The sequence below is a fragment of the Culex pipiens genome, chromosome 2, assembly GCF_016801865.2.
Source record: "Culex pipiens pallens isolate TS chromosome 2, TS_CPP_V2, whole genome shotgun sequence".
Classification (NCBI taxonomy): domain Eukaryota; kingdom Metazoa; phylum Arthropoda; class Insecta; order Diptera; family Culicidae; genus Culex; species Culex pipiens.
In genome coordinates, this window is record NC_068938.1 from 21,519,164 (window position 1) to 21,537,066 (window position 17,903).

Here is a 17,903-nt window from a genome sequence, read left to right on the forward strand (position 1 = left end):
CGCCCCCGGGTGGACTCGAACCACCAACCTTTCGGTTAACAGCCGAACGCGCTAACCAATTGCGCCACGAAGGCTTGCTGATTCACTGTCCTGTGAATGCGACTCTTGTTGAATATGAAAACTTAAGCCGCTTCAGCAACCTCAAAGAAGATTGCTAATTGAACCGGCTCGAAAACCTTCTGGACTGACAAATCCCGCTGAGAAGCTTTTACGAGCCTGTCAACACACAGTTTGTAGCAGCACTTCTGCGCGTCACCTCATGACTCAGTCCTCCGCCAAATCAGCAGTGGTCAATATGAGAGTCGCAATGAGGAAGGATTCGATTCGACCTGCCAAAATGACCAAATTTGTTCACACCGCTGAAGACACCTTCACCTAGGCGTATGCTCCATGGGAACCAAACGTGTTTGAACAACTATGACAACCTGGTTGACTGACAGCGCCTCAAAAGCTAGAGGGGAAAACTCGTCGTCGAGGTTCCGTCATCATTTTGTCGTTTTTTTTTGCGCCCGGTGGCGTCGCAAATAAGCGGATTATGAAAGGCCCCCAAGGCATCGCATCGCGGGGACGTTTTCTCACAATGGGAACCAGGTTATTGGGGGTCTACGCGCCGGGTCACGCCTCCAAAAAAGACACCTGACCGTACGCGTTGGTTGGGCGAGTTATGATTTCAATTATTTTTTACGACTGCCTTAAAGTAGATGCTTTATGCTGATTTCTGGGCAGCAAAAGTTTTGCGGGCGGAGATCTGCCAGGGCACTCCGGTTTCAACAAGGGTGCCATTTAGTGTGTTCCTCCTCGCGAAGGCTTGTAGTCGGTCGTGAGGACTTCATGGTCCAGTTTTCCTTGCACATCGAACAGCGCTCTTAATTCAATGAATTATCATAATGGCAGCATAAATATTAGTACAATTATATCAATTTCATCGCGTCTTCTTCCAAGATCTGCGGCGAACCTTCACCCATAGCGTGATCTTCGGACACTATAGCTGATGTTGTCGTCCTACCCAAGGACTCCTCCCCAATAACCGTAAAACAATAATAACATTTTGTACCTGGTCTGTCGACTTCGTCGTCCACCCCGTAATCAACGGATTCCGGCCGGGGTCATCGCCGGGAACACGGATCGTAACTTTAAATTGGATCACGAGTCCGGTGTGCAACCTGAAAGGGCGAACACCAACAACACCGGCCGTCGAAGTGGTCGATGAGATATTTCCACGAAGTGGCCATTTCGGATGCAGGGTGCAGCAGCAGCGCAGGGGAATAATAATAGCCCATACGGATTATGTCTCCATTGATGGTCCGGCGGGTGTTGTGAAATAAAAATTGGAAAATATTGCTCATGCTTATGGATTAAGGCGAAATTTGGCGCGGGTTAACCCGGAGTTCCTGGGAGAAAAAAATGGGGGGAAATTTATTTCACATTGTTGCAACGACGACGACATCGGCCAGAATCGGATGGGGATAACAGTTTGGGGCAAATATATGACAGTGACCTTTGTTTACCTCTTTGTGGCGGTGCAGAGAGGGTCTGGGAAAGTATACGGAGGAATTTATGCCAAATCGATGCAATGTCATAAAGTGTGGATAACTCGCGGGTCGAACGTGGACATGACACAAGCGCGGTAGCTTTCCATTACAGGACAAAGAGGAATAAAGGGATTGTTGTTAAAATATGCAAATTTGTTTATTAAGTTATGATCAAGAGAGACATCAGAGAGATTTAAGAATAACTTGCAATTTGCCCGTCGTTGAGTGCAAATACAATAAATAAAAGACAAAAAGACAAAAAGACAAAAAGACAAAAAGACAAAAAGACAAAAAGACAAAAAGACAAAAAGACAAAAAGACAAAAAGACAAAAAGACAAAAAGACAAAAAGACAAAAAGACAAAAAGACAAAAAGACAAAAAGACAAAAAGACAAAAAGACAAAAAGACAAAAAGACAAAAAGACAAAAAGACAAAAAGACAAAAAGACAAAAAGACAAAAAGACAAAAAGACAAAAAGACAAAAAGACAAAAAGACAAAAAGACAAAAAGACAAAAAGACAAAAAGACAAAAAGACAAAAAGACAAAAAGACAAAAAGACAAAAAGACAAAAAGACAAAAAGACAAAAAGACAAAAAGACAAAAAGACAAAAAGACAAAAAGACAAAAAGACAAAAAGACAAAAAGACAAAAAGACAAAAAGACAAAAAGACAAAAAGACAAAAAGACAAAAAGACAAAAAGACAAAAAGACAAAAAGACAAAAAGACAAAAAGATAAAAAGACAAAAAGACAAAAAGACAAAAAGACAAAAAAACAAAAAGACACGTTTTTTCCTCAAGTTCATCTCAACAACGTTAAACATTTGTTTATGATATCAAAATCACATAAAATAACCCTCATTTGATGATTCAATAACAACAGCACACACATGACTGCGGTGAACCCCCAGCTGGTTCTACCCTTGAAGCAAGGTGCAACAAAATTAATTAAACTCACCAGCAACACGCCAACCGCAGCCAGGTTGCCAAATTCGACGCCAACTCCGTCACCGTAACCCATGGGGCCATGTGTTGTGTGTGATATGATACACGACCTGGCTAAACGAGATCAACACACAGCCGCGCGCGCCACCGTTGATTGGGATCTTTCGGCGATCGGTCCCAAAAGTGGCACCTTTATCGTGATGGTCCCAGGGGTTCCTGAGGTGGACGACGACCGCCAAAACCTCTTAATCTCTTTGTAGTTTCACCCAAGAACGATGCTCGCGTAACTCAGCATGAACGCCGTGGCGTCGGATATCGGCTTTGGAGCGGGGTGAAACTCCACCTCTGGTGTAGCTAATTATTATTTCATTTTCAGCAAAATCATCAATCATATTGTTTTCAGGGGCTCATGGCCTCTAAGCCCCCGCCCGGTAGGTGGGCTAACTCAACCAGCTAAGCCCTCATGATCTCACTGACATGTGTGACTAACCCTCATTTTGAGCAGCCGTCAGTCAGTTCCAACGCTGAGTTCAACTTTATTCATCTCCAGCCCGATTGGTTCGAGTTCTGGTACTTAAAACTTCATTTATTACACTTTCTTGCAGAATCTCCACAGGTTACTTCACGTCACGGTAATTACACTGGAGGTCAACACAGCGCAAGCTAATATTTCATTCCTGGTAGATCGTAGCTCCAGCTTCGTCACGACGACGACCAGCTGTCCAAACTGTCCCGGCATGCTCACAAAATTGATTATTTCTCCGAGTCGTTTAACCGTCGAGAAGATCATTCAATCTCCTTCCACTGAAAGTCATTTCTTCAGCTAAACTGCATATATCTATTACGGTTTACAAACCTGTCCTCGTGTGCAAATAAACGATCCTCTGGACACATCCCCCTCCATTCCATCGTGTAGAGCAAATCAGACACGCCACACACGCGAACCAGCGCGAAAAAAGGCATTAATCTCAATGAAACATACGTTTTGACATCTCATCATCTTGGGCGTAGCGTAGAGCCGATGGGATGGGATGTTGTTTGCTCCACGGCGTGACAAAGAACCAGGTTGCATATTTTTTTTGCACCGACTTGCATTGCCTAGTGAAGTTGCACGAGAAGAAGGTCTCTAGCGATTTTTTAAAAGGTCCTTTAAGGTTTAATAAAACTCGTTTTTTTGCCATCAAATCGGGCGTCCAATTTTATATAAAAGTCCTTTCGACCCCAAATTTCTTATTATTTAGTTAGTATTTTAGTATTTTAGTATCTTAGTATTTTAGTATTTTAGTATTTTAGTATTTTAGTATTTTAGTATTTTAGTATTTTAGTATTTTAGTATTTTAGTATTTTAGTATTTTAGTATTTTAGTATTTTAGTATTTTAGTATTTTAGTATTTTAGTATTTTAGTATTTTAGTATTTTAGTATTTTAGTATTTTAGTATTTTAGTATTTTAGTATTTTAGTATTTTAGTATTTTAGTATTTTAGTATTTTAGTATTTTAGTATTTTAGTATTTTAGTATTTTAGTATTTTAGTATTTTAGTATTTTAGTATTTTAGTATTTTAGTATTTTAGTATTTTAGTATTTTAGTATTTTAGTATTTTAGTATTTTAGTATTTTAGTATTTTAGTATTTTAGTATTTTAGTATTTTAGTATTTTAGTATTTTAGTATTTTAGTATTTTAGTATTTTAGTATTTTAGTATTTTAGTATTTTAGTATTTTAGTATTTTAGTATTTTAGTATTTTAGTATTTTAGTATTTTAGTATTTTAGTATTTTAGTATTTTAGTATTTTAGTATTTTAGTATTTTAGTATTTTAGTATTTTAGTATTTTAGTATTTTAGTATTTTAGTATTTTAGTATTTTAGTATTTTAGTATTTTAGTATTTTAGTATTTTAGTATTTTAGTATTTTAGTATTTTAGTATTTTAGTATTTTAGTATTTTAGTATTTTAGTATTTTAGTATTTTAGTATTTTAGTATTTTAGTATTTTAGTATTTTAGTATTTTAGTATTTTAGTATTTTAGTATTTTAGTATTTTAGTATTTTAGTATTTTAGTATTTTAGTATTTTAGTATTAGTATTTAAGTTTTTTTTAAATCTTTTTGTCTTTTTGGCTTTTGTAACAGATTCCCTCCGTGTCACCAATGCTTTCAAACTGTCGCATGCATCTACCAAAATCAGATCATTCCCCTGCATGCCAGGCCATTCTGTTCGTGGCGACGACATCGGGTCGTGGACCGGAATATGAAACAGTTCGTTCCGCAGGCCATAAATATCCGCGCGTTGACAGGCCGAGACGGTTCCGACAACGGCGACGGTTGGCCTTAAGGGCAATGTATCATCTTTCGTCGTGGCGACTTTGGTTGTTGAACTGGTTAGTTGTCTGTCCCCAGTCCGCCGGAACAGTGGTCATTCCTCGGGGCTGGGACACGGGACACGAGGCGTTGCATTGAATGACGGGATATGAAATGTGTTTTCCGCTGCCCACGAACTCTTCGTTAGCGCCCCAAAGGAAGAAGGCAGTTGGACATGCTGGAGATTCTCAATCAAGGCAGAGTGGTCACATTGTAACGCGTTGGGGCTGGTCACTTCTTCGCGAGATGAAAAACGGGCGACAAACTAATGCACGTGCGAAGTGATCACTCATGGACGGGGATCAATTAGAGTAAGGTTTCCCCTTACCTGTAGGCTTGGCAAACTAATGTCGCGTGGAGATTAATTCCGTCAACGGTCGGATCGAGATTAAATCGGATTAGAGGAAGCGCCGGAGCCTGCCCAGTTGCCTGTCTGCCCACTCACAGTCACGCAAAAGTGAAATGTTGAATGACGAGTGTTGGTCATAACAGTGCCAGAGGTAATTTATTTTAGATCGAGCGATAGGTACACTACTTTGAAAGGGGACAGATTTTCTGCAATGTGATACTATATTATTAACAAGTAATACGACTTATCGGAGAATCATAGTTCATAAAGTAAAATTACAATTATTTTACCTGAAATAATATTGTATCCGATGTTCTTCAAATAAATACAATATACTTATATAAGTACATATTTCGAAGAATATTTTCACTGTGTTTAAAAAAGTATGATAAAAAGCATCAGTTCATGTAGCGAATAAGTGTTGAACTTTTTCTTCCATTGCTGAAAATTCCAAAGTGTCAAAACTCATCCATCTGCACGTGAATTTTGCAGGTCGACAAAATTTCAACGTCTCACGCTTCCACTAAGGCAAGAATCACTCGCGAGAGCAAAAACGAAATAGCATTCCCCCATAATCGCTCACGTCGTCGTCGTCGCCGAGCCCTAATTGCAGCGTGTTATTGTCTTAATATTTGGGCATGAATTGTGGTTTTGAAGCAGAACAAAAAAAAAAACATGCGAAACATTCTTCGACGCCGGCGGTGACGGCTCTCGCCAAAAGTGGTCCACAAAGGCGAGCATCAATTATGCTGAATGAGAAAAGTTTCGCGATTTTTTTTCACTGCGCGCGCGCTTTTTCTCAGTGGTGATATTTTATTAACCACGGCCGAGCTGACCAACATCATTCCGTTGCGTTATGGAATTTTCATCGCGTGGAATGCCTAATTGTTGCCATCATATTTTGAGCACGTTTTTTTGAGCTGCAGGTGGCGATGGAATTATTGAGCTGAGTTGTTCAGTTGAGGACTGATGTGAAATAATTTTAAAAGTAGCATTTTTTTGCTAAAACTTTGAACCTTATAAATTACAAGCCTAACCCGACAAACTTCGTCTTGACGTAAAGCTTGTTCGTTTATTAAGCCTCCTGTGATCAAAATTTGAGTTTACGTAAATTTTCCCATACAATCTGCAGATGTTCCGGCATCGGCCCAGAGTGGCAAAAATATTTTACTTAGATGAGTGAAAAACTGAGAACGTTTAGATCGCTGTTTTAATTTATCTTTTATTTTTGATTTTATACGCCCCTCCGAAGCAAATCTCCATGAAAACTGAAAATGGATTTTATTTGGCTATTTATTCATCTCGGTATAAAAAAATCTTCTTTTGCAAATTGTTGCATAAACTAGTAATTTCCATAAGTTTTACAGGACTGAAAAAGTAACTTGAATAAATGTACAGACATTTTAATTTTCAAAAAGGTATCATTATTTTTCAAAAAATTACATGCTGCCTATTAGACTGGCTCGTCGTTATACGGAAAATTTTGAAAAATGCTCAAATCAAAGTTTTGTTGATGTCTTTTGGGCCTCAAAATAACCTTCTAAAATTTGGGAGCGATTGGTTGCGCCACACATTGCGTATGCAGTATGGAAAAACCCTCTTTATAACATTTTGTTTTTCATAATTTTTATTTTCCACTAAATTTGTCAAACCAATACAATAGCGTTAAAATTGAGAAAATTCTCTAAAAATTACTGAAGAAAGTATTGCGCTATCTTGCTTTTGCCAAAAGATTCAGCGTCCTCAAAACTGGTCTAAAACGTGTTTTTTGCTTGGAAATCACATTTTTTAATTGCAATTGGAGACCATTATTTGGTTAAAATCAGAAACACAGTTATTTTATGTTTTATTTTTCAAATAATATGAGATAGGTTGAATTGAAAATTTACACACTAAGAAAAAGTCGTGTAATATTCCATCTTATTTGATGCACATAACTGGAGCGTCGAAAAAGACGTAAAATTACATCAGATTGTAAAATTACACGATATTTAAAACTAGCCATGACAGTGTAATTTTACATGGATTGGTAGCAATGATGACGTATGCTGCAAAACCTTTTTTTAGATATTCACAGAAATGGATAAAAATTTGGTTGTTTTGAATGATTTTATTGAGTTTTCACGGTTATTTACACTTCCACATTTATCTAGTCCCCAATTTAACAATTTGCACATAAACAATGATTCTTCTAAAACACTGAATCTTCCTCTCCTCTGCTTGTTCCTTTCACCTCCTTCAATCGGATTCCGCCACAAGTTGTGGCTCACAAGCATCACACTTCTTCAATTTTTGCCCTTCCTTCTAAATTTTCTGTATTTTGGGTCACTTTCTTGAAGCACCATTTGTTTTGAGTTGGCAGCTTAGAACATCGAATGCAACTCCGCGGCTGCTCTTCCGGATATAAATTTACAACTGCAACCTGAACTGCAACAAAAAGTTTTAAAAAAATGCACTTTACGTTGGGATCCGATCGAGAACATTAAAACATACCTCTGTCAGCGTTTTAATTGTGCCATCCAGGCCTTTTGTGGTAGATTCCAAGAATTATTGCGGTCCCCCAGCGGGAAAAAATATTCTCGTTGCCAAACATCAACAACGATTTGACGTTTCAACTTCAGGCGCGTAAGAAATAAACACGTGGTATTACATTATATTTGATGTAACGTTACATCATAAAACACGCTCCAGTTATGTGCATCAAATATAATGTAAAATTAGGTCAAAATAGATTTATTATCACATCAAAAGTTGTGCTTCACATTTTCAATAGCAATTTTGACATTTTGTGTCAAATAGAATGTAAATTCACATCATAATCTCGTTTACATGATTTTATTTTACGTCGAAAAGCGAATTCCGTTAAGTGTAATAATCATTATTTTTTAGTGTGTAGTATTGGAGTTAAGTTGGCTGAATATTTTCCCAGATTTCATAAAATCGATAATGATAGCAGGTTTTTGTTCTTTTTTCAATTTGTTTTTCAGATAAATGCACAGAATTAAATGCTCAATCATAATAAATTTTGCTATAACTTGTTAGCTAATTTTATATTTTTAAGCCTGCATAATTTGATCTGATAGTATTAATGTGATTGTACAAGCAAAGAACTTCCCGGATTCGTAAAATAATTAACTGATTTGGCTTTGGATTTCATTCCGTTAATTACAACGAAAAAGAAAAAAAAAAATCTTTCTTCAAAATGAAAAAAAAAATAATTCGATTCCCGTGTGCTCTCTTGTTCTATCTAGATATGAATCCCAGCAAGCTTAGTTCAAAAGAGCACACCGGCATCGAAGTATAATTTTTCAACATGCAGCGGCAGAACAAAACTTCGGAGTTCAATTAGTTGGGTGGTGACGCGCGGTCAATTATGTGGCATTGTGTGTGAAAAGAAAAGAATTTTATTTCGTGTTTCATCCTGATTGGCTTGCCCACAAGCAGAAGAAAATCAGTTCAATTAGTTGGGTGGTGACGCGCGGTCAATTATGTGGCATTGTGTGTGAAAAGAAAAGAATTTTATTTCGTGTTTCATCCTGATTGGCTTGCCCACAAGCAGAAGAAAATCAGTTCAATTAGTTGGGTGGTGACGCGCGGTCAATTATGTGGCATTGTGTGTGAAAAGAAAAGAATTTTATTTCGTGTTTCATCCTAGTTGGCTTGCCCACAAGCAGAAGAAAATCAGTTCAATTAGTTGGGTGGTGACGCGCGGTCAATTATGTGGCATTGTGTGTGAAAAGAAAAGAATTTTATTTCGTGTTTCATCCTGGTTGGCTTGCCCACAAGCAGAAGAAAATCAGTTCAATTAGTTGGGTGGTGACGCGCGGTCAATTATGTGGCATTGTGTGTGAAAAGAAAAGAATTTTATTTCGTGTTTCATCCTAGTTGGCTTGCCCACAAGCAGAAGAAAATCAGTTCAATTAGTTGGGTGGTGACGCGCGGTCAATTATGTGGCATTGTGTGTGAAAAGAAAAGAATTTTATTTCGTGTTTCATCCTGATTGGCTTGCCCACAAGCAGAAGAAAATCAGTTCAATTAGTTGGGTGGTGACGCGCGGTCAATTATGTGGCATTGTGTGTGAAAAGAAAAGAATTTTATTTCGTGTTTCATCCTGGTTGGCTTGCCCACAAGCAGAAGAAAATCAGTTCAATTAGTTGGGTGGTGACGCGCGGTCAATTATGTGGCATTGTGTGTGAAAAGAAAAGAATTTTATTTCGTGTTTCATCCTGATTGGCTTGCCCACAAGCAGAAGAAAATCAGTTCAATTAGTTGGGTGGTGACGCGCGGTCAATTATGTGGCATTGTGTGTGAAAAGAAAAGAATTTTATTTCGTGTTTCATCCTAGTTGGCTTGCCCACAAGCAGAAGAAAATCAGTTCAATTAGTTGGGTGGTGACGCGCGGTCAATTATGTGGCATTGTGTGTGAAAAGAAAAGAATTTTATTTCGTGTTTCATCCTAGTTGGCTTGCCCACAAGCAGAAGAAAATCAGTTCAATTAGTTGGGTGGTGACGCGCGGTCAATTATGTGGCATTGTGTGTGAAAAGAAAAGAATTTTATTTCGTGTTTCATCCTGGTTGGCTTGCCCACAAGCAGAAGAAAATCAGTTCAATTAGTTGGGTGGTGACGCGCGGTCAATTATGTGGCATTGTGTGTGAAAAGAAAAGAATTTTATTTCGTGTTTCATCCTGATTGGCTTGCCCACAAGCAGAAGAAAATCAGTTCAATTAGTTGGGTGGTGACGCGCGGTCAATTATGTGGCATTGTGTGTGAAAAGAAAAGAATTTTATTTCGTGTTTCATCCTGATTGGCTTGCCCACAAGCAGAAGAAAATCAGTTCAATTAGTTGGGTGGTGACGCGCGGTCAATTATGTGGCATTGTGTGTGAAAAGAAAAGAATTTTATTTCGTGTTTCATCCTAGTTGGCTTGCCCACAAGCAGAAGAAAATCAGTTCAATTAGTTGGGTGGTGACGCGCGGTCAATTATGTGGCATTGTGTGTGAAAAGAAAAGAATTTTATTTCGTGTTTCATCCTGGTTGGCTTGCCCACAAGCAGAAGAAAATCAGTTCAATTAGTTGGGTGGTGACGCGCGGTCAATTATGTGGCATTGTGTGTGAAAAGAAAAGAATTTTATTTCGTGTTTCATCCTAGTTGGCTTGCCCACAAGCAGAAGAAAATCAGTTCAATTAGTTGGGTGGTGACGCGCGGTCAATTATGTGGCATTGTGTGTGAAAAGAAAAGAATTTTATTTCGTGTTTCATCCTGATTGGCTTGCCCACAAGCAGAAGAAAATCAGTTCAATTAGTTGGGTGGTGACGCGCGGTCAATTATGTGGCATTGTGTGTGAAAAGAAAAGAATTTTATTTCGTGTTTCATCCTAGTTGGCTTGCCCACAAGCAGAAGAAAATCAGTTCAATTAGTTGGGTGGTGACGCGCGGTCAATTATGTGGCATTGTGTGTGAAAAGAAAAGAATTTTATTTCGTGTTTCATCCTGGTTGGCTTGCCCACAAGCAGAAGAAAATCAGTTCAATTAGTTGGGTGGTGACGCGCGGTCAATTATGTGGCATTGTGTGTGAAAAGAAAAGAATTTTATTTCGTGTTTCATCCTAGTTGGCTTGCCCACAAGCAGAAGAAAATCAGTTCAATTAGTTGGGTGGTGACGCGCGGTCAATTATGTGGCATTGTGTGTGAAAAGAAAAGAATTTTATTTCGTGTTTCATCCTGATTGGCTTGCCCACAAGCAGAAGAAAATCAGTTCAATTAGTTGGGTGGTGACGCGCGGTCAATTATGTGGCATTGTGTGTGAAAAGAAAAGAATTTTATTTCGTGTTTCATCCTGATTGGCTTGCCCACAAGCAGAAGAAAATCAGTTCAATTAGTTGGGTGGTGACGCGCGGTCAATTATGTGGCATTGTGTGTGAAAAGAAAAGAATTTTATTTCGTGTTTCATCCTGGTTGGCTTGCCCACAAGCAGAAGAAAATCAGTTCAATTAGTTGGGTGGTGACGCGCGGTCAATTATGTGGCATTGTGTGTGAAAAGAAAAGAATTTTATTTCGTGTTTCATCCTGGTTGGCTTGCCCACAAGCAGAAGAAAATCAGTTCAATTAGTTGGGTGGTGACGCGCGGTCAATTATGTGGCATTGTGTGTGAAAAGAAAAGAATTTTATTTCGTGTTTCATCCTGATTGGCTTGCCCACAAGCAGAAGAAAATCAGTTCAATTAGTTGGGTGGTGACGCGCGGTCAATTATGTGGCATTGTGTGTGAAAAGAAAAGAATTTTATTTCGTGTTTCATCCTGGTTGGCTTGCCCACAAGCAGAAGAAAATCAGTTCAATTAGTTGGGTGGTGACGCGCGGTCAATTATGTGGCATTGTGTGTGAAAAGAAAAGAATTTTATTTCGTGTTTCATCCTGATTGGCTTGCCCACAAGCAGAAGAAAATCAGTTCAATTAGTTGGGTGGTGACGCGCGGTCAATTATGTGGCATTGTGTGTGAAAAGAAAAGAATTTTATTTCGTGTTTCATCCTGATTGGCTTGCCCACAAGCAGAAGAAAATCAGTTCAATTAGTTGGGTGGTGACGCGCGGTCAATTATGTGGCATTGTGTGTGAAAAGAAAAGAATTTTATTTCGTGTTTCATCCTGGTTGGCTTGCCCACAAGCAGAAGAAAATCAGTTCAATTAGTTGGGTGGTGACGCGCGGTCAATTATGTGGCATTGTGTGTGAAAAGAAAAGAATTTTATTTCGTGTTTCATCCTGGTTGGCTTGCCCACAAGCAGAAGAAAATCAGTTCAATTAGTTGGGTGGTGACGCGCGGTCAATTATGTGGCATTGTGTGTGAAAAGAAAAGAATTTTATTTCGTGTTTCATCCTAGTTGGCTTGCCCACAAGCAGAAGAAAATCAGTTCAATTAGTTGGGTGGTGACGCGCGGTCAATTATGTGGCATTGTGTGTGAAAAGAAAAGAATTTTATTTCGTGTTTCATCCTGGTTGGCTTGCCCACAAGCAGAAGAAAATCAGTTCAATTAGTTGGGTGGTGACGCGCGGTCAATTATGTGGCATTGTGTGTGAAAAGAAAAGAATTTTATTTCGTGTTTCATCCTGATTGGCTTGCCCACAAGCAGAAGAAAATCAGTTCAATTAGTTGGGTGGTGACGCGCGGTCAATTATGTGGCATTGTGTGTGAAAAGAAAAGAATTTTATTTCGTGTTTCATCCTAGTTGGCTTGCCCACAAGCAGAAGAAAATCAGTTCAATTAGTTGGGTGGTGACGCGCGGTCAATTATGTGGCATTGTGTGTGAAAAGAAAAGAATTTTATTTCGTGTTTCATCCTAGTTGGCTTGCCCACAAGCAGAAGAAAATCAGTTCAATTAGTTGGGTGGTGACGCGCGGTCAATTATGTGGCATTGTGTGTGAAAAGAAAAGAATTTTATTTCGTGTTTCATCCTGGTTGGCTTGCCCACAAGCAGAAGAAAATCAGTTCAATTAGTTGGGTGGTGACGCGCGGTCAATTATGTGGCATTGTGTGTGAAAAGAAAAGAATTTTATTTCGTGTTTCATCCTAGTTGGCTTGCCCACAAGCAGAAGAAAATCAGTTCAATTAGTTGGGTGGTGACGCGCGGTCAATTATGTGGCATTGTGTGTGAAAAGAAAAGAATTTTATTTCGTGTTTCATCCTGATCGGCTTGCTCAAGTCCTTCCTATATCATCGTTGATCGGGAGGCACGACGTCGTGTGAATTGTTGCATTAAAATAAGTTTAAGTATTACTGTAAATGACTGTAAAAAGTCCTTCCTATATCATCAATGTCGTCTGGGTAATCGTGATGAAAAATTACATTTATTCAGTATTTAAATACCTGTGCGCGAGTGTTTTGGTGTGCTAATTAGAAAGACCTTCCCATAGCATCGTTGCTCGGAAGGCTCGCCGACGGGTTTGTTATGAAAGTCCTCCCCATAGCATCGTAGCTCGGGAGGCATCGAAAAGCCAATACCTTATCCTACTAACCCAAAAAAAAAAAAAAAAAATAATCACGTGATGCTTGAAGGAGATGCTGTGGATTCAACGGTCTCAAGCGGTATCAACAAGTATATAGCGAAAAACTATGTGCTTGATGAGTCTGCAAACTCAACTATCGGACTAACATTCCTCCCTTTTGTTGAACTGCAGGCTTCTTGGGAGGGCGCCGGTATTGACTAATAAAGTCGGGGTCTTCAGGGGTTAAACAGTGAACGGATGGTTGGCTCCCACTGATCATTTTTGATTCATTGTTTAACTTCAGCTGATCTGTCAATAACGGAGTAGCAGCTCATTGGCAGTCAACCATGCTCATGCTCATGCTCATGCTCATGCAGCGGCAGAACAAAACTTCGTCAAAATCAATTTAGGCGTTTGCAAATATTTATTGATGTTTATGTCCCTCGACTTTGACCACAAAAATTAAAAAGTTAGAAAATTGAAATTACAGACCACGGATTTAACATTTGAATGAAAAATTTGTTTTTGCAATTCCGTCGTGAAACTATTTACTTTTCCTGTCATTCTTGAACGACGAAATAGCCTACTTTTCTGTACCAAAAATAATAGAATCGAATAGCAACACTTTTCAAAATAAATGCTGAAAAGTTCTATTTTTCAGCACTCAAATGGGTGCTGAAAAGTTGAACTTTTCAGCACTTGTTTCGAAAAGTAACACTTTTTAACATTTTTTTTTGTTAAACGATTTTTTGACAAAATACATGAAAATTTGACATAAAATTTCACTCATTGTGTTTTTTGGAATTGCAAAAAATGTTGTATGGAACTCGTTGCAAAACTTGATTTTTTCAGCACTCTTCGTATTTATCCAACTCGGTGAACCTCGTTGGATAAATGTACGACTCGTGCTGAAAAAATCCTCTTTTTGCAACTTGTTGCATAAACTACTATTTAAAATGCATCATAAAGATATGAAATTTTTATTCATTTTGAGATTTGCTCATACGATATTTGAGAATATATTTCATAATTTTATATATTTTTTAAATTATAATTTGCATTGTTTTTTTTTTTATTTTCATAATTATTTATATGTTTATTTTTAATTGGCAAAATTAAATTTTATATTCTAGAAAACAATTACGCTATGTTAATGTTTTCAAAGCTCGATTAGATATTATTTTTTTAACTGACTTAACTTTTTTTTTAAATTGTTTTTCATTACCAAAGCTTTTAAGACGGTTTAAAAAGTAAACAACACCGGTTAAGCTAAACTGAAACAGTGATGTGCTCTGAAAAAAGTTTTTTTTTTCTTGAACAAATAATGTTGGTCTTATTGGTGAAAATTCACAGCAGTTTTCCAATTTCAAAACTCTAGTATTTTGAAAAAGAAGATGTTAATTCTTATGTACGAAGTTGATTATTAAAGGGGAAATCGAGCTGAAAATATTTCAAAGGCCATTTTTAACTCGAGATTTTGAAAATTTCAAAAGTAAGGTATATGTTTAAATGTTAAAATAAATCCTTTTTCAAGGAAGCTCATAATATGACCATATTTTTTCAAAATTTGGCTGATTGTAATTCACAGATTAACGTGAAAATAACATATAGTTGGACATTTTTTTAGTCTGGAAGGTATGACATAAACTTCATTATACAACGGTCCAAACTTTAACGTGTATTTATTTTGAGAAGCTCTTCTAGAACTCCTGCAACTTTCTGCCACTTAAGCGCCCCTTCTTTAATGACAAAATAAATTGAGCATTTAGCATTTGGCGCCACTGAATATTTTTTATATTTTAAACCAAATTATCTAGTTATTTGTAAATTTATTTTATAATTCAGCACCCTTTCTGTTTCAAATATCTTGGCGGTCGCCAACCGCGCCAACTCACTGATATTTGTATTTACACATTTACTTCTTGAGATATAAAAGTTTATTTGCTAGAACCTAGACAGCAAAAGCCCGAGAAAAATAATAAGATGTTGAAACCTTTTAGTAAATTTTAGCAATAAAAAAATCAGATGACTTTTTTGTTTTTTTGGCATGTTAATTTGATAAGTTTTTTTTCATTCATTTATTTAAAAAAAAAGGTGAAATTTCCTTTAAAAAAAACTTTTTTTTGTTGTTTTATGGATTCTTTCAAATAGCAGCTGTATTTTTTTTTTCATTTTTAGCGTATAATTTTGAATCAACTCTGTGAGTTTTAGGATTTTTTAAACCAAGTCATTATGAAATAGTAGTTTATGCAACAAGTTGCAAAAAGAGGATTTTTTCAGCACGAGTCGTACATTTATCCAACGAGGTTCACCGAGTTGGATAAATACGAAGAGTGCTGAAAAAATCAAGTTTTGCAACGAGTTCCATACAACATTTTTTGCAATTCCAAAAAACACACACTGAGTAAAATTTTATGTCAAATTTTCATGTATTTTGTCAATAAATCGTTTAAATCAAAAAATGTTGAAAAGTGTTACTTTTCAAAACAAGTGCTGAAAAGTTCAACTTTTCAGCACCCATTTGAGTGCTGAAAAGTAGATTTTTTCAGCATTTATTTAGAAAAGTGTTGCTATTCGATTCTGTTATTTTTGGTACAGAAAAGTAGGCTATTTCGTCGTTCAAGAATGACAGGAAAAGTAAGTAGTTTCACGATGGAATTGCAAAAAATATTTTTTTCAAACAAAACAATTTTTTTTTCTGAAAGTTTTAGCATTCTTTTAAAAGTGAACAGTTCATTTCATTTATAGTATAAACTTGTGATAATTTTAGAGTTTTATGTTTTGAGCAAATTGTCAAAATTATTTTTTTATGCAATTCGGCGAATCGACCAATCGCTGGAATGGCCGTCAGCGAAACGACAATTGGCAAAATGTACCAATTAAAAAATGTATTCAAATCAGCAAATGGAAAGAACTTTTGATAATTTTCGGTAAAAGCAACGTTTTCAATTTATAGCTTTTTAATGTTTAATTTCATGTAAAAATAAGTATTTTTCACATTTGAAAAATGTTCATGAAAGTTAATTTTAGAAAATATTTGTTCCTGTTTCTGATAAAATTCTCTAAAATTATCAGTATTGGACTTGATTTAAGATACAACCCTGTTAACTTAAAAAATGCGTTTTTCACTATTTTATCGCCGCAATTTTGGCCGTCATCTTGGATTTAAAAGTTAAAAATCCTTTTTGCGTGTGTTCGACAATCATAGATCAACGTTTTTTTTGTGTTTCGATTCTCCGAAGGTCGTTCATCTGAATTAAAATTATTCCAAGGCCTTCGGATGATCGAGTCTGGATAGTAATGCTTTTGAAAGATTCAACCATTTATTCATATTTGGTATTGAAAATTCAATTATTGGTCACCGAGCTATTGTGAGTTATGAATTTAAGGCTATTGGAATAGCATTTTCTACATTTCTTTTTTCTCATCATCAAATTTTATTTACTTACTAAATGCATAAGTTCTATTTAAAAAAACTTTGTTTAATCATGTAAAACCTTCGATTACAAACTTTTTGCCTCAACTTTTGAATTTTCAGTTCAGTTGTTCAGTTTTTTTTTCAAATTGTCTTCAACTTCTACTTGACCCGTGAAAAAAAATTAGTCGTTTAAGTTTTAGACTCTCTTCGTCGATATCGTAGGGACCATCGAGGAAAGGGTGAAATCAGAATAAGTTACAAAAAACCGAAGTATTCTTTTCCAAGGGATGGCATTTCTACCAAAACCGGAAGAAATATATAAAAAAAATCTGAAATAGACAAACGGAGAGTCAACTGCAATCAGAAATTGTTCCCTGGCGTATCGTTTAGCAATTTCAATAATTAAATAATATAAGAATTATTTAAATTATGTTTCTTTATACATGATGTATAATCCTTTCTGGCTTTAATTTTGAAAAAAATAAGGATGGTAAGATTATTTTAAGGATGGTACGAAAATTATAGGCTTGATTTAGAAATTTCTTTTTTTCTTTGTGTGAATTCAGTGCCATAAAAATATTTACTACTCATAAGATTGATAAATAATTGTTTCTGAAATTTTGATCAACACCAAGTTCCCACGAGGGAGTGGCATAAATTAGCAGTTCCATTAGCGATTTTTGTTTTTCTGCAGGTTCATTTCCACCATCAATCCTTCCGGCAGCCCCAATCCATCACGGAAAGCCGCACCTTTTTGGCTTGATGCCGACCGACAAAAAAAGAAACAGCCAGCAAGTGATCTGACGGATTCCTTACCGCCACGGACACCATCGGAGTGATCTACGGGTTCTTTCGGGGCCAATATTTCAAATGTGGCATTTCGCACAGCATATCGACTGCGGGATCTCGGAGCAAACAAAAGGGGGTTCCACAGAGTTGGAGTGGAAAAAAAAATTAAGGGTAGAGGTCAGATGGCGACTGAAGATCGATTTGCACCGCGATCTCCGCTAATTAATCTTTGCGCCACGGGTCTCGTGCGGCCGAAAAGAGGTTCAAAGGCTATGGTATCGGGGGCTGTGTTCGGGGTTTTTTTTTGGCAAACTTTCGGACGATGAATGGAACCGTACTTTGTGTTGTGACGTTTTTGGGGGTGGGATTTGGTTTTTGCTTGATCATCAAAATTTCGGTCATGTTAATTGGATGCCTTTCATCGCCACTGAAACTTTGTAGAGACGTAATATAATCATTTATCATATAAGAACTCTTGCGTTAAAGATGTTTTTGTTGTGGACATATGGATTTAATACATTATGTTAAAAAAAA

The 17,903-nt window shown here is 36.9% G+C and overlaps 1 non-coding gene across 1 annotated transcript; it reads right to left on the reverse strand.

Moving 5' to 3' along the window:
• On the reverse strand, positions 1-74 carry Trnan-guu (transfer RNA asparagine (anticodon GUU)). The gene has a single exon. It is a non-coding gene; the product is annotated as a tRNA-Asn (tRNA).
• Positions 75-17,903: the final 17,829 nt, after the last annotated feature.